The 23,101-nt window shown below is 47.1% G+C and overlaps 1 protein-coding gene across 1 annotated transcript in view; it reads right to left on the minus strand.

Moving 5' to 3' along the window:
• ANO2 (anoctamin 2) overlaps positions 1 to 23,101 on the minus strand; it is a 318,443-nt gene that overhangs the window by 79,393 nt on the left and 215,949 nt on the right. The gene's annotated exons all lie outside the window — the stretch shown is intronic.

The following is a 23,101-nucleotide window of genomic DNA, read 5'->3' on the forward strand; positions in this document are numbered from 1 at the left end:
TTTGTTTGTTGGTTTGGTTTCAGATTTTGTTAACTAGTAGACAACAGTGGTTAGTTGCTAATCCTCTTCATTAAAAACAGAGGTCAGAGCAAATGGAAAGGAACCCCAGCAAGGAAAATTGGGTAAGACACCCAGAAGCACTTCCTAGATCTTCCTCAAACTTGGGGGGGGGGGCAGTCAAGGAAGGTGTCTTCCATTATGCTTCAGGAGAACAGTAATCTCCAACCCTGGCCCTGGCACCTCCTTGTAGACACACCCAGAGCCACTAAAACACATCCTGTTCTGAAATTAAAAAGTGAAATAATCCACACAAGGGATGTCTCCCTCCATATGGACTGTGGGTAAGGTGAGAGCCTGCCCCAGCCATGCATGCTTTTTCTTTGGGTTTGGTGCCCTCTGTGACCAGGAGTTGGCTCTGTCCTGTTAGGCTGAGGATATCCTGGACAGAGCCACAGGACCATAACAGAAGGCAGTGTCCTTGGCATGCCTCACTAGGCTCTGGCACAGACAGGGGAGTGAAGCAAACGACAGGAAGAAAATCTAGAAAGGGGAGGAAATGGAGGAGGAAGGGAGAGGATTGTTGCTTGTGGTTGAATGCACAGGTGGTCTCTGCCCAGCTTCCTCTGTTGCTAGTAACACCACAGGGCCCAGGACGGGGCTCTGCCCACAGAGGGCTACTGGGTGGACTAAGTGTGTGCAGATCCCAGCACAGGAGGGCAATTGGAGCTTCTGCACTGACTGCCACCAGGCCATGTGGTGAGGAAGGGAAGGATCTGGGGCCTGCTGCTATCAGCAGACCCCCTGTACTGCTGCACCTCCTGCTCTCGTCTCACCCATATAGAGACCTTGTCATCAGCCCCTCTAGCTCCCAGTCAGTACTGAGTTCAAAGGATTTGCTTTTGACACTCAAGAAAGGTTATGACACATTAATAGGCTGGTGGGGTCAGGCCTCTCGGATGCCACTGGTGCAGTAGCCCTAGCTGCCAGACTATTGACAGAAGGTGCTAACGAGTCCTTTTACAATCATTTAGTGAGCATCTACTTTGTGCACAGACTGTGCTGTGCTCTAAGAGTCTTAATGTCATTACAGAGACAGATGGGTAAACACTTACAGTGCAGTGGAGTAGTCGTTGGGATGTGGCCATGCCCAGGATGCCATGGAAGCATGGGGGAAGTGCTCCTAACTTTTATGTCTTCGGAAAGACTCGGGAAAATGCATGAATGAGTGCTTGTATATGTATGTGTGCATACACGCACACGCACACGTATACACAATCAAGTTTTGTGGTCTGGGAGCGCCCCAGAATAGTAACTCTGCTTAACTAAGGTAGTGGTCCAAGACTGACTGTTCTATCCATCCATCCATCCATCCGTCCACCCATCCACCCACCACTCATCTCTCCATCCATCCACCCACACATCTATCCACCCACTCACCTGTCCACCCATCCACCAACTCACTCATCCATCTATCCATCCATCTATCCATCCATCCATCCATCCATCCATCCATCCATCCACCTACCCATCCATCCATCCACCTACTCATCCTTTACTGTGTGCTTACCATTGGTCTACCCACCCATCCATCCATCCATCTACCCACCTACCCCACCCATCCATCCATCTACCCACTCACCCATCCATCCATCTGCCACTCATCCATCTATCCACCCATCTATCTCTCCACCCACCCACCCTTCTATCCACCCGCTCACTCATCCATCCATCCACCCACTTACCCGTCCACCCATCCACCAACTCACTCATCTATCCATCCATCCACCCACCCACCTACCCACCTACCCTCCCATCCACTCACCCACCCACCCACCATCCTTTACTGTGTGCTTACTATGTTACAAGCATTTTTCAGGATTCTTTATATATCTGATCTCATTTATTCCTCACAATAAGTTTATGAGATAGGAATTTTTAGACCTATTTTACACCTGAGAAAATTAGGACCCAAGAAGATTACTTACTTGATCAGGGTCATGCTAGTACATTCATAAGTCGCTGAGCTGGAATTTTAATCTAGATGTGAATGATTTTAAGTCAGTGTTCTTTTTTATCTTTCCTGCATTCCATACACTGTGTCCTTCAGAACACTGGATGTTCCACATGCACAACCTCTCTCTCTTTTAGGATATGTAATAGGCCAATGAATACCAGAGGCTCTGAGAAGACCTGAAGTATCTCCACCTAAGCCAGCATTCCCAGACCCAGCTGACCATGAAACTTCTTTGGCGGCCAACTACCAGTCCCATGGCTTTTTGACAAAAGTTGCTTTATACCCTTTCTGATCTAGGATTACAACCTAGGACTTCTGCCCCCACCCCCCACCCCCCCGGCAAGGTATTTTTTTTTCTTCAGCCAGCAAATAATGATTTGACCTTATGCCAATCAACAACCCATCCCTTGCATCTTGAAGATGTTTTTCTCCAACGGGCCTTCCACCTCTATTCTCTCCCCTGAGCTGCATGGCTTTTCCACGAAACACAGAGGGTAAACGACCTCATGGAAATGAGGGGTTTGATCTGCAAGTGTGGGCTGCACATACACTGGAACCTTCTCAACCTGTCTCCTGGCTCTGGGTCTCAAACTGTGACTGGCCTGGGGCAAGCACCCATCTTCCTGGTTATTCTAGCCTCATACCTTCCACTGCAGGTACTACTGTTAGGCTGGCAGGATAATGACCTCGCTTTCAACGCTCGGCCTCTCAATTGCCAACTTCAGCATTAGAGAGATCTATCTGTACTTAAGTGTCTCTTTCCATCCTGCTCATAGTTCTCTTCCTGAAAAAGAGACAGACTGGCAGGACCAAGCCAGACATGCATGCTCCATGCCCAGAAGAGATTTAACTCACTGCCTCAGAAAGAGGGACTGGGCCCTGCCTCTCCCCACCTGCAGCCAAGAACCAGAAGCCAAGGCTGACACAGTGTTGTGTCCACCTGGGGGAAGCCCCTCCACTCTGCACCCTGCCCCACATCCCTGTTCCGCCACCTCTGACCCAGAGAGTCAACACACGTCACCTCCCTGCACTCCAAGCCCTGACTCACTGAATTGTTGGGCAATGACTGCCCAGAAATCTGCAGCCTCAGCTGCTCCAACCAGGCTCCCTGCTCTGTACCACAGGGTACAGCCACCTCCCTATATCACAGGCTAAGGGTTTTGTTTTGTTTTTTTTCCAATGAGCTCAAGTCACCCCATCTCAATCTCCTGGGAGTTGGCTCCCAGGTCATGCACAGGGCATCCCTTTACTTAGGGAACAAAATGCACAGCTTCACATAAGAGCCTGCCCTCTTCTGACCTCTCCACCACTCACTCCTCCACCTCCAGACCCTGGCAAAGGGCAGCCAGGGTTCTCTGGGATCCTGCATGAGCTAAATCAGAATTTATGGAGGATGCATTATGTTTTGATTTTTTTCTGATATAACAGTGAAGACTGAGGCAGAGGAGGGAAGAGAAATCTACCTCCTTGAAAATGGCAAGTAACCTGGAAGGAAGCCCCTGGGCAACAGATGCCTGATAGAAACAAGGAGTCTCCTCCATCACTCTTGCTTTCTTGCCCTTATTTCCATTCATTTCACTACATCTTCAACAAATACTTCTGGGAAAGGAGGGAAAACAAAAGTGAAGGAAAGAGAGTTTCAAATTACTCCTGTTGACTTCTCTCTCTCCTTTTTTTCCTTTTCTTTTTTGAGAGAGATAGAGAGTGTGCCCATGTAAGCAGGAAGGGGGGCAGAGAGAGAATGAAGGAAGGAGGGAAGGAGGGAGGGAAGGGGGAGAGGGGGGAGAGAGAGAGAGAGAGAGAGAGAGAGAGAGAGAGAGAGAGAATATGAATGAATGAATCCCAAGCAGACTCCACACTCAGCATGGAGCCAGACAGGGGGCTCGATCTTACCACTGTGAGATCATGACCTGAGCCAAAATCAAGAGTTGGACCCTTAACCGACTGAGCCACCAGGTGCCCCTCTCCCTCCTTCCTGAGTGTGGGGAGGAAAGCATCAGGCAGCTACCCCAGGGCTGCCCTAGAGTGGATGGATGGCTCACATTACCACTGGTTTGTGCTGAGGAAGCACTCCTGAAGTGAGGTTCTAGCCCCAGCTCTGCCATTTACTTGCTGTGTGCCATTCAGGAGCCAGAAGGAAAGGAAAAAGACATTCAAATTCCTCACTACTGAATTTTACCTTGAAAAAGTAAACTAATTTTCTGAACTATGCTCACTACTATATCCATCTCCTTTCTTCTCCCAAAGCTTCAGGCTCCCCCGCAAAGCTGGCCACTGGTATTTCAGCAGATGAAGACTCTTTGGTAGTTGTGCAGTAAATAATTAACCTTAACCAAAAAGAGGTCTGATCTTTGCCCTCGGCTGCTTAGAATGCCATGGCTGATGGGAGCATCTTTGTCTGGAATATTTGGCCACCAAACTGTATGATAATGTGATTTATGGTGAGGTCTTTGGGCCACACGGCATCAGTTCTACCCCAACACAGGCTGGAGACTAAGGATCAGCCATGCAGGTGGTATATATGACCAAGCCCCAATAAAAACTCTAGACACCAAAGCTCTGGTTTGCCTGATGGGCATTACTTTGTGAGTACTGTCACACACTGATGCTGAGAAAGTGACACTGCCCTGACCACATGGGGAGAGGATGCTCCAAGTTCCGTGTTTGGTGCTTTCTTGGACTCTACACTATGTACTTCATCCCTTGGCTGCCTTCAAGCTACGTCCTTTCCTTGGAATATACTATGCCATCAATATAACAGCTTTCAGTGAGTTCTGTGAGTCCTTCCAGCAACTCACCAAAGGGAGGTATAGGGACCGCCAGACTTGTGATCTGTGTCAGAGCTGAGGGTGGTCTGTGCAGACGAAGGCTCCTAACTCTGAAGTGAGCTAACTCTTTATAGTTGGCCTCAACTTTTATGGTAGATAATACTGAGTAACGGATTGGCAGATGGTACTTCTACTGGTGGAGCAATTCCTCCTGTAGTGGTCTGGGAAACGTACCCAGTAAGGGCTCTTGCTTCATGAAAAGATTACAGGGATTGCCTTAAATGTAATAGTCAGCTTTTAGAATCAGATAAATGCAAACACACACTGCCACAGTGCCAGGGTTGCAGAATTTCTGGCAGTCTTGGTAATCCTTCATGGAGACAGTGCTTGGGAGCTACACAGCCTTCCTTGCTGTGCCCTTGGCCCTCGGTTCATGCTGTCAACATACACTCATTGCATTCTGTTCTGATTTTCTGTGTGTTTCCGTGCATATCAGACTGTGAGCCCCCTGAGAGCCGAGACCATGTCTTGCTCATCTGCTTTCTGGGGATCAAGGCAAAGGTTACACTCTAAGTGTCTGATGAATTAATTGAACTGGGTTTGCTGATCCTTCAAGACAGTAAGCAGTTGTGTCCAAGGATGTGTGGTTATTATAGCCCCATAACCAGTTTCTCTTTAAACTGTGAGCCCACATAAAATTTTACAAGTCTCCCGTTCCTCTCTAAGAAGATAGCCAAAAGGAAAAATCAACACGGAGGCAGCAGCATGGAGCTAGGAGCACACACGTGGGATGTGGGAGACCAGGGACCTGGTGACAGCCTCATAATCCCTGGTGGCTACATGACCTTAGACAAGTCACTTGACCTACCACAAGGTCTTCTCACTGTGAGGCAGCAAAAAATAGCGTGGCATCTGGCCACCTCCCCTCCACCCACAGAGGTGCCAAGAGGTAATAATTCTAAAGCTCATACTATCACAAGTTCAGATTCCACAGATATTTTTTAAGCACTTAATACCTGTTAGGGACTCTAGAAGGCACTTCACCATTGTTTCTTTCCCTTGAGTGCCCCTGTTCCAGTGTTGGAGGGTAATAGTGGGGAAGAAGCCATGAATGGAGGTAGAGATGGCAGAAGCTGGCTGTGAGATGATAATTATTGAAGCTGGGTAAGGGGATCTGAAGGTTCACTCCACTGTCTCCTCCATTTCTGTGTATGTCTGAAATGTTCTAGTAACGCATGCATTTAAAACAATCCTCTTGACAACAATGTGAGGCGAGTCTTCCTGGTCCCACTTGACCCATGGGGAACTGAGGCAGAACTGAGGAAATGGGCGGGTTCTACAGGATGCTAAAAGCAGAGCTGGTTCTGAGACCACAGGTTGCTACTTCTTTGCATTCTCCCACACCCCCAGCTGCCCATCTCTGGGGAGGTGACTGTCCTGCACAGCAGGCGCCTGCTCACTCAGAACCACACTTGCCCTCAGAAACAGGTTCTTTGAAGGTACAGGTTTGCTTCCAAGGGAGGCATATGACTGCAAAACAGTGGAGACATGAGAAAAAAATCCACCTTCCCCTCCTATGCCAGGGACCCCCTTCCACATTTCATTTGAGAAATTCAAGGAATATGGAGACTCCTCAAAGTCACAATCATCATCGGCAAACATTTGCTGAGCCCCCAAGAGCACTGAGTAGCCAACCCTGGAGGCTCCAAAAGTGCTATAGCACACAGGCCTGCACCTCAGCAACTGCCTCAAATCTGCTGGCAATGATACTTTTAAATTTATTAGCAAACAGTACAAAGAGACAAAAATATCATCACAATAGTCGTCACCTTCAAAAGGATTTGCTCTAGAATGGAGAGAGGACTGCCCATCTCTTCTGCAAAGGAAGGAACTGTGTGTGTTTGTGTGTGTGTGTGTGTTTGTGTGTGCTTTTTTGTACGTGCATGTGTGTGTGTCAGGGAAGAGGGGATAGATGGAGCTGAGCAAAAAGAAACACACTTCTCAAAAGCCACACTAGGAACATGGCCATCTGCAGTGCCAGAGTTGGCTGCAGCTTGCGTTTGTTTGGAAGTTCAACACTGGGATCTACACAATTTTCCCTAAATAGCCCCTTGGAAGGAAGAACAACATAGCACAAGTAACACCAACAGTACTCGAAAGCATGGAGACACGCTCAACCATTTTCTTTACTCTGACCATATTTTGCCAAGGCTCACGTCCTAGAAATCTCTCCCTCTCCATTACAGGGAAGTCACCAGATGGGCTGTGTTTTCTCACCCCACGTTTTAACTTTTTCTCAAGCTCTTGCAGCAACACACTGGTTGGCCAAGCAGAATACACCAAGGAGCTTGGGAAACATTGCCCAGTCACTTCTGCCACCTCAGAAACTCCCACCGTGCCTGTCACAGGACATCCATTGCACACGTCACTGTGCATTGCACTGCTTGGGTATCTCTTCCTGGTGGGTCGGGGGGGGTGGTTATGGCTGGAAAGGACAGCCCCTAAATGCTTCCTCCACACTTCCTCTCTAAATCAGGCGACTTTTCAAGCTATGGCTGGATTCCCCATACTCCAGATTCTCTGTGGCATCTCCTGGGCTTTCCACAGAACCAAGAGGCAATCAGCAGACCAGAAGCTAAACCCATGACCAGGCCGCCCGCCCATCCTCCCATCCAAGGATATGTAAAAATGTATCAACTTTATGACGCTGGGGAAAAAAACCAAGTCCAACTCCGTAATTGTGGTCCACTCACAAGGCGCACTGTATTGTCAGTGCATTCTCTGGGAGGCTAGGCTGTTCATGCCTCACGGAGGCAGGTGCTGTGAAGAATAACAGGGGCCTTGCAGTGTTCTACATTCTGTGCCCTTCTAATGATCTGGATTTAAAAAGCATAGTCCTTGGATTGAAGAATCAAGTTCTTCAAGTAAATGCTGCCTGGCTCATTTTCTTTCAAGTTAGATTTGGGCCTAGTGTGGATGGTCCCTGGATGTCAGTACCTGGTGTAAGGGAGTCAGCTTCCTATATGTGTGTGGTGTGGTGTGTGTCTGTGTGTGTGTGTGTCCATGAGCTCCTGCTAAGGAAGCAGAGAAAGTAGCAGACACCCAATACATCGAAAACTTCTGCCAAATGACCTCACAATGACGAATAACATCCACCTTGGGCAAGAGTCTAGAAGTGAACAATTTCAAAGAGAATTCCACGCACTTAGAAAGAGCCAATATTAGTATCTTAGAGCAGATAATGCCATAACTTCCCTTTTGTTTGGAACTTCTATGTAATACCGCTTCTGGACTTCAGGAAGGCTTTTTTATGAATTTAATTTTTAAATAGGTAATGTGCTCCAGTGGTTCAAAACACCCCAGCGTATCCATGGTAAAGGGTCTTCCTCTTATCCAAGTCCACACCTGCCTGGCTCTCATTCCCCAGATGCAACCACTATTACGAATTTCCTGACTACACTTACGGGATGACTTATGAATACAGGAGTACAAATGTGTGTGTGCGTTTACTTGCGTTTTCTCCCTCTTTTACACAAAAGGAGGCACGCCATGCACCCTGTTCAGTACCTTTGGTGAAGCCTGAGAAAAGCTATACTAACTCTGAGGACAAGCTGGAGAAATGGGGAGCGGATGGCGCTGTGCAGTGGTGGAGACGTGGCACAGAACCAGAAATGGAAGCTAGTTCTGTTGACTTTCTGTCTTGGGTCCTTTCCACTGTGCTGCCTTCCCGTTGCACTGTCTCCTGGATCTGCTATTTGCTCACTGTTAAAAAACAGACAACAGGCCCAAAATGGAGTCTCTTGTGCTACGCCCATGTCACCAAACTGAGACTTAATACCTAACCCAACTGCAGTTTCAGCCTCTCCCAGGAATGCGATCTTAACCAGTCAGTCTGGAATTTCCTGATCAGCACTAGTGAGATAATCCACCTGACAGACCCCTGCCTTCCCCCCAAAGATCTTGCTTTAAACAATCCACTTTTCGCTAATAACTTCCTTGTTCTGTCCCCTTCAGCCTAGAAGAGCCTCTCATTTTGTACAGCTCTTTGGAACTCCTTTCTACCTGGCAGATTAGATGCTAGATGCTACCTGATTCATAAGGCACTGAATAAAGCCAACAGGGTTTTTTAAATTTACTCCGCTCAATTTTGTCTTTTAATACCATGTAAAGGAGTATCTCTTAAGCCCCAGCAAGCCTCTCAGAAGCAGTTTGTCCACTTCTTTAAGTGGCTTAAAATCTCCCCTGGCAATCTTGCACATACTACTCATTTGTTTAATAAACCTTTTCCTCATAGATGATGCAAAGATCAATTCTGAGCCCTTATCTCTTCAAATGATTAAATGGCCTCACCACATGGAAGCCCCAGCCCGGTGCTCGGCACATAGTAGCTACTTCATAAAATAAGTATTAGCAGAATCTGATTGATTACCAAACTCCAATTTAATGGGATCTGCAGTAATCCAGAGACAGAGAACTGGCTCCTTTCAGAGCCAGACCAATGATGGTTTACTCTGGCGACAAAAGCCTTCCTCGAGCCTGAGGTCACTTCCTACCCTCCCGCCAGAGAATCGGAAATAGTGGTTTTCTTCATTTTCAGAATTCATTTAAGAACCCCGTGGATTCTAATGGTTACCTACTGGCAATGTTCAGGCCCACCCCTGGACAAAGCTGAGCTGGAAGGCCAGGCAGGTCAAGGGGGGGTGAAATGGCAGCACCAAATTTGGGGCAGGGATGAGAAATTCTCTCCCAGGGCCACCTTTACTGTCCTTCCTGGCTTCCCCCCACTTCACCCCTGACCTGCCCTTGCCCATCAGACCAACTCTGGTCTTCCATCAGACTGATGATCTCAGGAAGTCACATTTCTTTACTGCTGGCTTCAGTCATGTACGAGAGAGGGTGACCCCCTGGAGAAAACAATATTTACTCAGAGATTCCAAAAGTGAAGGAGGACTCCCAGGAAATTAGTTGTTGCTTTTGTTGGAGACCGCGACCACTCTCCACTCACCACTATAAGTAATTATAAACTTGCGGTAGCTAGTGAGCACAGGAAAGGAGAGCAAAGTAAAACTTCCATTGGCTGGTAATTTTCTGAATTAATCTGCAAGGTACATGTCTTTTCCAGGCCACCAGAGAATCTCAGGTCAAGTCCCCAAACAGTGCACTGGGCTCTCATCCTAATTTTCCCTTAGGGAGCCAACACAGTCATTACCTCCACATAAACATGTCACCCCTCCCCACACACAGCCCTGGGAAATCTCTCCCAGCCAGCCACAAGTGAAGGAACTTAACAGCTCTGGCAAGCAGCACTGTCTCAAATACAGAAAATGGCTGGCACGAGGCTCCCTCCAGGGTCACAGCCTTCTGTTGGCACCGGTGGCCACGTATTCCTAGAAGAAGCGCTCTCTGGGAAAGGTGCAGAGCTGCCGGCTCTTCCACCACACCCAGACTGCAGCGGTGACAAGTGCTGGGTTTGAATCCCGCCTCTCACACTGGGTTCTGAATCATTGTTTTAGTTGCCCGAGCCGCAGTTTTCCTCATCTGTAAACCTCTGCCTCCTGGAGGAGTTATAAGGACTAAGTGAAAGTATCCTAGCAAAATATTGAGCAGAGCACCTGGGTAGGCTGGTAGTGCTAGATAAATGTGACTTATCTAACATCATGACTGTGGCTCTCAAAACAACACCACCCCCTACCCCCACTGCCTACTTCCACTCTGCTCCCTGGGTTTCAATTCTCTCCCTCCAAGCTTTCTCCCACATCGTGTTCCGGTCCTCATTTCCTCCTGTTCCCCGTCAGCCATCTTCTGTTCCCAGACATTGGGAGAGTGTCTCCCTACCAGCTCTTAGTCAATAATAACAATAATAAATCATCCCAATAACAACAAGAGGGACAGTAGGCAGGTGACACCTGCATATGCTGGGTGCCGAGAAGGGCTCTGTATAGGCCCTCTCACTCTGTCTTCATCATACCACCTCACTCGCTCACCACAAGCCTGTGGGTTGGGGTCAGTATGCCAGCTTTAAAGCTCAGGGGTAAAAGGTCAAGCTGCCCAAGGTCAGTCTGCAACCTTACTAGAATGTAAGCTGAATGACAGCACAGGGTGTCTGCTGTGTCTACGTCCATGTTCCTAAAACCTAGGAGAGTTCCTGCCCTTCAACAAATATTAGTTGGATACATGAATGAGTGAATGAATGGGTAGATGGATGGATGGATGGATGGATGGATGGATGGAAGGTAGGAAGGAAGGTAGGAAGGAAGGAAGGGAGGGGCTGGAATCTGAGTCTCTGGTCAGTGTGAGTCCACGTCCAGATATGACACTCTTCCTGCTACCTCTCTATGTATATCCTATTCATCCTTAGGAGACCAGCTTCTTCCAAAAGTTTTCTGCCAGCTACAGCCCACTACTTTCGGTCCTTTTCTAGTGTGTTTGTAACATGCAAAGTCTCCACCACACAATGCAGGGCTTCGTAAACACTCTAAGGGCAAGGGCTACTTATTCACTAGACCTCTTGGTCTCATAAATCAGGCACTTAAGAAACACCTCCTGGTTGAATGGCATCTTTCAGGGGAAAGGCTGCCAGTCATCACCTCCTCTAGATCCCTCCATCTCCAAATGCTAGCCTTTCTAATAGGAAAGACGAAGTGAACTGAGTCTTACTCCTGATGTTTTTCGAGGAACTACATTTGCCTTTGGTCTCTTGCCCCAGTATGTCACCACCATTCTGGCGAGTTCTTAAAGCTGCTCTAACAATGGGCTGTAGCAGTAACTCTGCCCCAGGTGCCAGGAGTCCTGGTCCCAAGTCCCAGCTCTAATGTTACTTGCTATAAGAACTTCTCCATTCTGGAACCCAGTTTTCTGATCTGTAAAATAAAGGTGTCCACAATCTCTACATTCTCATCTGCTTTGACTATCCATGCAACTCATGTGCCCACCCTATCCTCAGGGCCACAGAGAGCAGGACAGGTCTACTTGCAGCTGAACAGCCCTTCTAAGGTGGGAGGTCCGTGTCCCACCTCCCCCTTCCCTGTGGTCTGCACCATGATTTCCCTCTAGACCGCTCCTCAACAGAGGGCTCCTGGACCAGGAGCCACATCACTTCTGCCATGATGGCACACTGTGTACCACTCTGCTCCCCTTCCTCACAGGGCCCCTCTCCTTACTAGAGACCAGACACACTGCTCTTCCCTGTCACAGGGGCAAGAGGTGACAAGAGGAAGGCAGGGTTCTTAGCAAGAGTTGCCAACAACCTCCCCTGAAGGTAAAGAAGCTCTCTGAGCACCATGGTAAGAAATACACTTTGGAAAGGCATCAGCCACTGAAAGGGGATCTCTCAGATAGACAGGAATGAAAAGAACATTCGGTCATGGCTTGGCCAAGAAACAAACATGCTGGGCAATTGTCTCGTGCCGACAAAGAATGAACAACAAAAGGATGAGACTGCTTGCTTTTAGAAGCATCAAGCCAACTAACCAGGTGAAACGTGGCTCCCTGTTCACAATAATTATTGGGTGAAAAACTGAGGTTACAAAGTGTGCAGTACATCCCATTTTACATACAGACAAAGATGCACGAAAGCACACAAAGATCCAAAGCAAATATACTAAAATGTTGACAGGGATCACATTAGGAATGACGCTTTTAAAAAGCATTTGCTTTAGGCGTGCCTGGGTGGCTCAGTCGGTTGGGCGTCCAACTTCGGCTCAGGTCATGATCTCGTGGTTCATGAGTTCAAGCCCCACATTGGGTTCTGTGCTGACAGTTCAGAGCCTGGAGCCTGCTTCAGATTCTGTGTCTCCCTCTCTCTCTGCACCTCCCCTGGTTGTGCTCTCTCTCTCTCTCTCTGTCAAAAATAAATAAACATTAAAAAACAGCATTTGCTTTTAAAAAAAATACTTCTTTGTAATTTCTAATTTACCTGCAGTAAACAAGCATTGTTCTGTAAGGAGAAAAAAAATACTAAGTTATTGTAAATGTCATCTCATCCTAAGATTTTGAAAATAAAAACGCTAAAAGTAAAAGGTTCTTCCCTTTTAAAATGTACTGCAGAACTGACCCCAGATTGAACAGAAGGAAGTGCATGAGCTTGAGGAACTAGAGAAAAGATAGAGGTTCTCAGGACTCAGGAGGGGCACGAGGCAGGGAAAGGGGAAAGGCTCCAGGAGACACTTGGGGTCAGAGGGGTGGTGCTAGGAAGGCCCCCGGAACCCACCCGAAAGGAGAGTAAGTCATGGAAGACAAATCCTGTTCACACACAAGTCAGACCTACAGGAAACAAGTGGGAAGTGCAAACCAACAAGCCACATCCTGTTTCAGAACAGAAGCAAAGACAACATTACTCTACTTCTTGATGTTTGGAGATTCAAGAAGGTATCATCCTTTCAACACGTATTTACCTTTTATTAGTTATTAATTATTGTCCTTTTATTGGTTATTACTTATTATTCTGTTAGCATCATCCATTATCCCTCTCTACCCTCCTCTCCTCCCCCCTTAGCAAAAGGGGACTTTGCAGACAGAAGAAGGAGAGATGTTCTGGTTTTTCCGAGGCCCTGGTTAGGTACCCCTGGTGTGCTTGGGATCCTCTCTCTGACTCTCTCTCTCTTTTCCTCTCTCTGCCTCTCTCTCAAAATAAATAAATAAATTTAAAACTTCTTCTGCTGAAGATGAGCAGGAGGGAAGATCAGCTAGAGGTAGGGAAGAAAACCCACCCCAGGAAAAGAGTGAGACTATGGACACATTGCTTTCTTCCCTGAAGCCATCAAAGGCTTTGGGTCCCGACTCCTTGTTGAGAAGTTCCACTCCTCAGGCTCAGTTCGGAGATAGTGGCCCCTGGGTAATTGAAGTTGGCAGATTTTGACATGTATTTCCTGGGGGTGACCTTGAAGATGTTCTGATTCTAATTTAGAAAGACTCTCAGTTTGGAACACTAGCTGCATAGCTAGATCCCTATACCTCCAGCTCTACCAGATGTGACAGGATCATTTATGTTAGGAATTTGAAGGGCTGTCCAACCAGAGCTTTGGACTAGTGCCTCAGGTTGGCTCCAAGTCCACCTATGCTTAAGCCAAAACCTTCAGGGCACCAACTGGGTGGCGAGGGTGTCTCTAGGCTCTGAGTTAGGAGGCCAAATTGTCAGTTTCCTGGGACATATCCGGGACCACAGTCTCTGTATAAAGAGACACATCAAGGTGAACGCTGGGGACTGAGGTTAACATTTTCCAACACATTTACTGGAACACAATGCTGATATGGAGTGAATGCCATCTTCTTCTGAATTACACGGAATTGGACTGGTAATTGGTTAAGTAAAAATATCCAAGAGTGTTGACAAGTGAGATAATGAAGCAAGGTCCTTGATAGTGTGCCACAGTCCTTTGCTTTTTCCTGGTCAATATTTTCATCAATGATCTGGATTAAAGACAGAGACAGTAAGCTTAAACTGTGCAAATATCACCAGGCTGGAAAGAACAGATAACACACTGGTTGTCAGTAGGAGTACCCATGAAGATCTCAGTTGCCTAGCAAGAGTAGCTGAAATTCACAAGTTGGGTTTGAATCTGACAATTGTAAGGACCTATATTTAGGTTCAAAAAAGCATATGGGTGAGCACAGCCCATGCCAATGTCAGCTCATCTGAACAAGACTTAGGAATCTGAGCTCAGCATAAGCCAAAAGCGTGAGGCAGCCTCTAAAACTTACATTATACTGACAGATGTATAACTTTTGAAACTAATCCAATAAGTCCAACTCTGTCTACTTTTGGAGCTCTTCTCTGGCACCTTATTAAAAGGGACACTCACAAATAGGAGAGGTGACCAGAATAGGAAAAGATCTGGAAACAGTGTCAAGTAGGGGATGGGTGAAATAGATGGCATGCTTTGCGAGGAATGGAAAACACTCAAGCGAGGCAGGACAGCCACCTTCAATTATCAGAAGAACTGCCTTGTGAAGATGGCTCTGCCTCTGCTGTGTGCACCTGGGGAGCAGCACTAGGACCCACTGGTGGAAATCGTGGGATTCCTGATCAAAAGGTGGAACAGGCTGCATTATGAAGTAGTAAATCTCCATCCCTAGGAGCATTAAAGCAGAGGCTAAATAAGCACCTATCAGAGACATGGTAGAACTTATTGGAACCCTCGTAACTCTGGGGCTCTGTGAATTCAGGGCCACATAATGATGCAAGAAAAAATCCCAGGTAATGAGGAAAAGCAAACAGGGGATATGTCATGGCTAGCCACCTGCTGGAATTCTGGTCACGAGGATTAATGGGAGGTGACTCACAGGTGGTCTCAGGGTAAAGGATACAGACAAGGTTAAGCTCTTATAAAGACGAGCCTCTGGATGAGAGAACTGCTCTGCAGTGAAAAATGGAAAAGCTTTTTGCACGAGGCTCAAGCTGAGACACACCTGGAGTGGAGGAGGTACCCGTTACTTGTCCAAGGACCTGGTACCATTGCCACCAGCCACAGGACCTGCACTAAAGACTTTGCAACAGGGCACTACCTTGTGCTATGTGTGGAAGGGCAATCTCTAAGCTGGAAAGACACTTCAGATAAACTCAGAACAGATAGCATCCCTATTAACAGATCTGGGGTGGAGTCAGTGTGGCAGCCATGGGACTTCCAGGAGATCACTTCCCCTCTCTACCCTTGGCGTTCTCTTCAGTGAAGGGAGGGGAGGGCTACAGATATGTCTGACTAGTCACTTCCACCTCTCACATTTGCTACGACTTTCATGGATTTTGTGACTTTTGGTTCAGTGACATCAAGGTCATAGCACACATGGGAGGGACGGAGTGCCCAAGGTGTAATCAATTTCCCATAAGGATGAGGCCAAAGCAGGGTGTCCTTGGGGAAAAGCTCCATAAGGACAGCGTTCAGAGTTGCGGCTGACCCCGCCCCGCTTTCCCACTCCCATCCCTGGGAATAATGCTTAAAGTGCAAGTCCCACTAAAAGTTAATGAACAAATCCCCCACTGATGTTGCAGTCGCTTCCACCCGGGAGGAAATTTACTCTCTTCCTCTAACCTTTTCCTTCCTTATTCAGCTTCATATCCTCTTCTTACTCCCTCGAGCCCATTACTACTTATGGCCCCTGTGGCTATTTTTCGAGTCAAAAAGCTATTTATTAAGCTCTTACATCTCTTCCTTGACAACCCTTATTCTCCCTCATTTCCCTGTTCAATCCACAAACCTACACTTCCTTTGACTAACCCCCAGGAACACAGAAGGATCAGTCTTGGCAAGTTTCCTTCCTGGATCCAGAGGTTAAGCATAGACTGTGCTGGGAAACAGAGGGGTAGAAGGCATAACTGGACAAAATTATGGAAAAGGAGGTCCATTGTTTTACTTAAATTATTCAAAAAGTGATATTCATGCTTTCTCTTTAATGAATTTTCTTTTTTTCTGAGGAAGAAGGGAGGAAACATGCATAGAGATAAGTTCAATGGTTCTTGAATTCTTTATCCTAAGACCTGTGTTTTTCTTTCTGGCTTCCTATCCCACAGTTTTGGATCCTTAAATTTTTTCAACTCCTATATTCACCCAAACCAGAAAGTAGGTTGGGAATTCTGGTCTTTTGAGATTTTAAGAGATAAATGAGTAATCTACAAGGGAAACTATTATGGTCTTGAGTTATCGACTGTATATTCTCTCTCTCTCTCTCTCTCTCTCTCTCTCTCTCTCTCTGTTTCTCTTTCTCTCAGCGGGGCTAGGCAAAGGGAAGGAATATGGAAGGTCAGTCATAACAATGAGGGATAGAGGCCTAGGTAGTGGTGGGTTGGGGGTGAAGAGAACCATGCTCACAGCAGCCACAGGCACAGGAAAGAGGCAAGGCTAAGAGGTCCTGCAGTTCATGCTGTTCAGCTCCAATGCCCTGGGAACTTACTGTGTCCAGCTCAGGTAATGTCCTACAGGCCAAGAAATACTATGTTAGGCACTGAAGAGCCTGTGTTTGTGAACGCAGTTAGGTAAGAAAGCAGGCAACACATAAGGACTGGCCATCTCTTTCCCTGGATGTTAAAGATTTATTGAATTCTGCTATGTGGCTACTGCCATGCCAACTATGATGGGAAATGAAATGATAAACTATGGTTCTCTACCTTCAAGGAGCTAATCATCTGGTTGATACCATATTTGGATACCCAACAAAGATCACTCACCTGAGTGGAATGAGTGAAATGTGGTCTTATTTGGAGGCAAATGGAGAGACAAGAAAACATTGGCAGTTTTTCTTTTCCACACTGAGATGTCTATACTTATCAGGAGAAAGCAGAGAAGAATGGTGACCTCTAGGACCCTGTAGCACTGAGGGCTATGATGATATAGCCAGTGTCCCCTAGGGCCACCCCCTCTCTGCAGTGTTCTTGGACCTGTCTCTATTCTGTGCATTCTAAAAGCATATCCTGACCCTGGGCTGTGAGAAACACTACCTCCAGCTGTCTGCCTTATTATCATCATAAGCCTTCTCTCATGGCCCTCTCTCTATGTGAGCCTATAATTAAAGTCAGAAGACACAGCTCAGGCAAGATCCTGAACTATCTTATTTTGGGGAAAAAAAAATCAAGAAGTGGAGGAAAGATTCAGATGTCTCTCCCACTCTCTCTGAACTGTCAGAGATCTGTAAAAGATTAAAAAATCTAAAGGGAATGCAATGTATACCATCTTCCCTCAACAGACTTTAATCTGGTTGAGGAGACAAGGCTCAGACAAGTGAGGACTTAAACACTAAACAAATAATAACAGACTTAAACAGGCAAGTCGGGGGTCCACAGAGTCAATTCTGTGTTGGCCACATACAGTGGAATTTTCTGGACAACCTAAATTTTAACAACCGGATCAATCGTTATGTCCTATGTCTTGATTTTCAGTTTAGAAAACAGAGTCACCATGATTGTATGCCAAAGAGTCAAAAAGATACTATGTGTAAGAGAACTTCAGAAGAGGGAGGGGGAAGATCTCAGTGCAGGCAGAAGAGGTCAGAGATGGCTTCATGGGGGAGGCCATGACAGGGACCTGGAAATGGTCCCCATCCTCCAAGTGAGTGCACCCACTAGTCCGGCCCTTCCAAGGTTTGGCCTCGCAGCTGTCTTGCCTCCGCTCCTACCTTCATCTCTCTTGAATCTGCTCCACTTGGGCCCTCCCTCTGCCCCCATGTGGGATAGTGTTCACCATCTATAATTCACTGTGGCAGGTGTGTTCAGGGACAGGAAGGCATGGAGACAGGAGACTATAAACAACTGTCCTCACCACCACTCCGGTCACACTCAAAGCTTAGGCAGGCCCAGTATCTGCCCTGGGGCCCTTCATGCCAGGTGTCCCTCCCACCCCACCCCTCACCAGGCCCTAGGGCTCCTCGGCTCACAATGTGGCACCAAGATCTGGCAGTAAACAGCTCCACCAGAAATACCAGCTGCTCTTGGGTTTTTAGCACCTGGGTCACTGCCAACAGTGGGACCACTGCTCCCCTAAGGGATCAGAGCACCAATTCACAAATATTCACTGAGTTTGGGCCACGGGCTAGACACAGACACTATGATAATAAAACAGAGAAGGCCTTTGCCATTGAGGAGTTGATAATCCAGTGGGGAAATAGCCAAGTAAGAAGAAATTAGTTTACAAAGTCTGAGCACTACACAGGGAGCTGTCCCTCTTTGGGGGCCACGGAAGTTCCACGCGGTGTTCTTGGTTGAAAGTGGGTCAGCTTCCACCTGGGAATACCATTCCCCCAAAAGAGTACAACTTCTTCCCAACTACTCTGGTTGCCTTGGCCCTAGTATTCAGCATTGCTTGAAACACCACTTCTTCTAGGAAGCCTTTCCTACTAACCATATTCCATCCTAAATCTCTATATCCCTCGAAGGTTGTAAGATACAGCATGGCACACCCATCTGCTGATATTTTTGGTGCCTCCTTCCCACGTAGTTAATGCTGGTTCCATTCTAACCATTACCCACTTCAGAATAAGGTCCAGAGTGTTTACTCATTTTAATCTTCCCCCTGGAAGTCCTAGAGAGCCTGGTGCTTTAACAATGGTTCAAGGCCCAGGTTTTGGAGTCATGGGTCTTTGGTGCAAATTCTGGCTCCACTACTTATTAGCCTAGGAGATTAGGCACATTACCTATTTCTGTGAGCCTCCATTTTATCCCTTATACAATGTATGAAATTAACCAACTCCAAGAGTAGCAATTAAATAAGGTAACAGCAATTAAATAAGGTAATATAGGAGAAAGGTCTAGTTCTGCGTCATGTACATGGCATGTTCTCAAGAAGTCAGGGTTCTTTGGTGACAGATCTGTACACAGTGGAGACTCAGTATGAGTCGGAGACTGCCTGTGCCCATCTTTGCATGGTTATGAGGAATCAACTCTCTCTACTCTTGGGCTGGCCAGTGGTAGAAGAGACAGAGAAGGCCCCAAGCATCTACTAAGCCACCCCGGAAAGGGGCCTGACCTTCAGAGTAAGGCCTGCACGGCTGTCTGAACTTGGTCAATTAGCAGAGGACTGGGGTCAAGAGCCATAGGAAAGCTGGGGGCTTACAGGGTACCAATGATACTCTTGGCATGTCCCCAGGAGTCTCCGTGAACATGGAAAGGATCATAGGAGCGAGGGCTGGTGATAGTCCACCCCTCCCAGTCAGGTCAAGTTCCTTCCTTCATCACCATCTACTCCCTCACCACTCACCTCCACCCAACCACAACAGAGAAGAGAGGTCTCAAGGGAGAGCTGAGGGCAGGATAGGACAACTGCCCGTGGCGGCCTTCTCACTCCAGCCTGGCTTCTGCAAATAGCTCTGCCCACAGAGGACTTGGCCATTTCCCCAATCCTTCTGCTGGAGCAGCACCCCCCTCAAGTGGCAGCAGAGATAATTCTATTGAGACTGTCTTCTTCTCATCTGGAAAACAGACAGTTTTGGTATCAGGCAGAGAGGGGCCGGCCCCACAGACAAGGTGGGGCAGCCTCTACATAGCAAGCCAGTGGGCAGACTCCCGCAGGATCAGGTCCTGGGGCAGCTCTCTGGAATGGCAAGGTTTCACTCCCCCTCTCCTGGCAGAGCTCTCCACTGCCTGCTCACTGCACTCCAAGAAATGAAAAGCATATATGTGTTCTCATAAGCCATCAGCCAAATCTGTTGACCCCTACAGAACCACTACCTACATTGTCTGCACATACATACACACACACAAAATCTTTCTTAAACACTCATCAACTTGCAGTGCTAACTAGGTACCATGGACAGGAATTTCCAGAGCTCTCCTTATGGATTTCAATATAAAATGTCTACATTCCTTCTTTATTTCCCAAATACTTACTAAGCACTTACTATGTGTCAGATTAATGAAGAGACAAAGACAAATTAGACATGGTCCATCCCCTTTAAGGGGTACAGAGTCTAGAAGGGGAAACAGATCTATACCATTAAACTGTGCCACAAAGGCAGTCAACTGTTACTTGTAGTAAAATAGAAGTCCATTTAAATGCTATGGGAGCACAAAGGGGGAGCGGTTGGTTTTCTTGAAGGTCTAGGGGCATCTTAAGGGAAGGCTGGGGGCCTTTACACTAAAGGGCCCCATGGGCCCTCTGGGAGGCTAGTGTGTGGCACCTAAACCTGGCAGCAAGCAGTCCACCTGAGGACACTGGCAGGGTCACTGTCAGTGTGGGAATGGTTTTCTGATGGTTTGTAATGCCAATTTAATTATTCTCTTTAGTTTCTTCCTTGTGCAAACAGTGGAAATACAATGCCCCAACCCTGTTCCCTTGCCTCATGTGCATCTACCATGGCCCACTCAGTGTTTCTGGAAAACTGGGTGTTCTGCAAAGATATTCCTGATGGCCAGGATGAAACATCCAAATTTGAGTAAAGGAGGCTGAAGGAAAGTGTGGGTGTGCACGCATTCATCTGAACGTGTACAGAGGGAAACAACGGGTGACGGGTAAGTGCAGGATGGAGAAGAAACTGAAGAAAAAGAGGAAGGCCAGCTAGAAAAGGTTGAAAATCATCTGAAGCAACATACTTGGCATATCTTTGGCTGAGAATAGTTGATAAACAGTGCTTCAAACAACTGAGTTAAGCTAGGTTACAAATGGTTGCACAAGGCACTGCTTCCACCTATTCCAATGATGCACAGTTCATGTTCCACATTCTTTAGTGATTTGCCTTTTGCACTGGACCCTCAGCTCAAAGGGCCTATCCTGTCCACCACCTAACCCTGTGCCTGGCTGAGAACAGTTGCCAAATAAAAATGAATGAATGACCTTTCTTGAATATGAGCAAAAGAAAACGAGAGTTCGGAGAGCCCCACACCAGGAAGACTGTCCCACAGGAGGGATTTTTTGAAACCCCAGGATATACCTCCAATGAAGTGTGTGCAATTACCTTACTGAAGAAACTCTGTGAAATGGAGTTGGCATCCACAAGTCTGGGCTGGTCAGGCGGGATCTTGCATGGAGGCTGGGGGACGCGCCCCCCCCCCCACATATTTTGGATGCTGGGGCTTGATGCTGAATGCTAGCAGCATGCAAGGTGTCCCCTGCACGAGGCCATGTTTTCTGAGAACTTGGAGTGCTGCACAAATACCCAACATCTGTGAATTTCCACAGTACCTTTCTCTAAGGAATTCCACACACTTACAGACATGATCTCATCCATCCTCTCTTTCCCTCTGAGGCAGGGAGGGGACCAACATGATTATCTCTGTTACACATGTGAGGGGACAGACACAGAGAAGGAAAGAAACTTTCCCAAGGTTACACAGCAAATACAGGACTTTTGAAAAGGATACCAGGTGGTCTGGCCCCATGCCCCCCATTGGTTCCCTCTCCTGCCTTTGCCTTGACATTATACTGAGAGTTAGAAGCATTAGGGAAAGGTACATATTATGAGGACTGTTGTATTATCATCATGAATGTCCGGTGAAATCCAGTAAGACCACTAAAAAATAGTATTAGTCATCGCTACAAACCCTCTTCTCCTTCCAGGTTCCTACTTCAATGATTAGGACCTTGTGGGGGAACAGAAATAAATAAAACACAGGAACAACAACAGTGGTGAGGAAGAGGCCAAAATTCTACCCCTGGATCAGGGCCTGAGCAATGGGCTGAGCCCATCAGCTCCCATGGGAGTGGGGATGGCTTTGGAACATTCAGTGCTTTGGGAAATCATGAAGGGAAGGAAGTCTGGCCTGAATAAGAGCCCAAGAAGCAAAGACCGGCTAAGTGTCACAAGAGGCCTGGAGCAAGGACAATCCTTCACAAGGAGGACCAGTCACCCCTCTCTGCTTTAATCAGAGGGTTCTCTTAATTAACACAAAGCCCTGGCTATATCATTGACAAGGATTTTCTTACAATCTTTAAAGCCCCAGCTGCCCCTAAACAAAGGCTTGACTCCTCTACTCCCTTTTGAGGGAGGATTAAAGTACTGACTAATCTAATCCCATCTGTACCTACTCAAATCCCTGGGAGCCTAGATCTAAAGGTTTTAGACCCAGAAGGTGAAAATCTCAATTAGGCATGCTGCTTTATCCAAACCTAGGAGACAATGGCACACAGTTTAATCCAGATTCGCCTATTACTCTGCAAATAGGTCAAAGGGTAATAGGGCCCAGTGGCGGCTGGTTCATCCAAGGCTAGCATTCTTCTACACAATCCCTGTTCTTTAGCTCCATTAAAAAGAAAATCCTGACCCATGGGAGCACCCCTCCCTTGTCAGAGGTTTTTGAGCACCAGGAACACCCCATGTCTCCTACCTAACTCGTATTTCTATTTCAGATGATCAGTACACCAGTCTCCTAAGTCCCTATCCTGCTGTCCAGTCTGGAGGCACAGGAAGTGCCAGTCTTAAAGGGCCAAGGCCTCAAATCAGGGATTTGCCCTCTCAGGTCGTGTAATGGAGATGCAGAGAGCAAAGACAAAGTGAGAGCCACAGGGTGTACTGATTAGGAAGGCAACTAATGATCCTAGAGAGATCTGTTTCAGAAGATTTGGGGAGGGACACAGATGGCAAGGTTATTAAAGGGCAAATAGGATGAATGGAGGCCAAGGTGGGAACTTCCAGAAGAATGGCAGTAAGAGAAACTGACATCAAGGATACTTAAAGGGAGGGGGGGGTACATATTTGACGGGGGATTTGTAAGAGAGCAGGACTTTGACTTGGTTTTAGGGGAAGAACAGGAGATAATTTAGAGATTACAAATGTGAAAGAAAAAAGATCATTTTTGAGTAAAAGCCCAGGACTGGACAGGGAGAGATGGGGTCATGAGCATAGAGACAGGCTTTTTGCGGGAGGTGGGAACTGGCTTCATTTCAGTACCTTCTTCGTGGAA

This window comes from Panthera tigris, chromosome B4 (genome assembly GCF_018350195.1).
Source record: "Panthera tigris isolate Pti1 chromosome B4, P.tigris_Pti1_mat1.1, whole genome shotgun sequence".
NCBI lineage: Eukaryota > Metazoa > Chordata > Mammalia > Carnivora > Felidae > Panthera > Panthera tigris.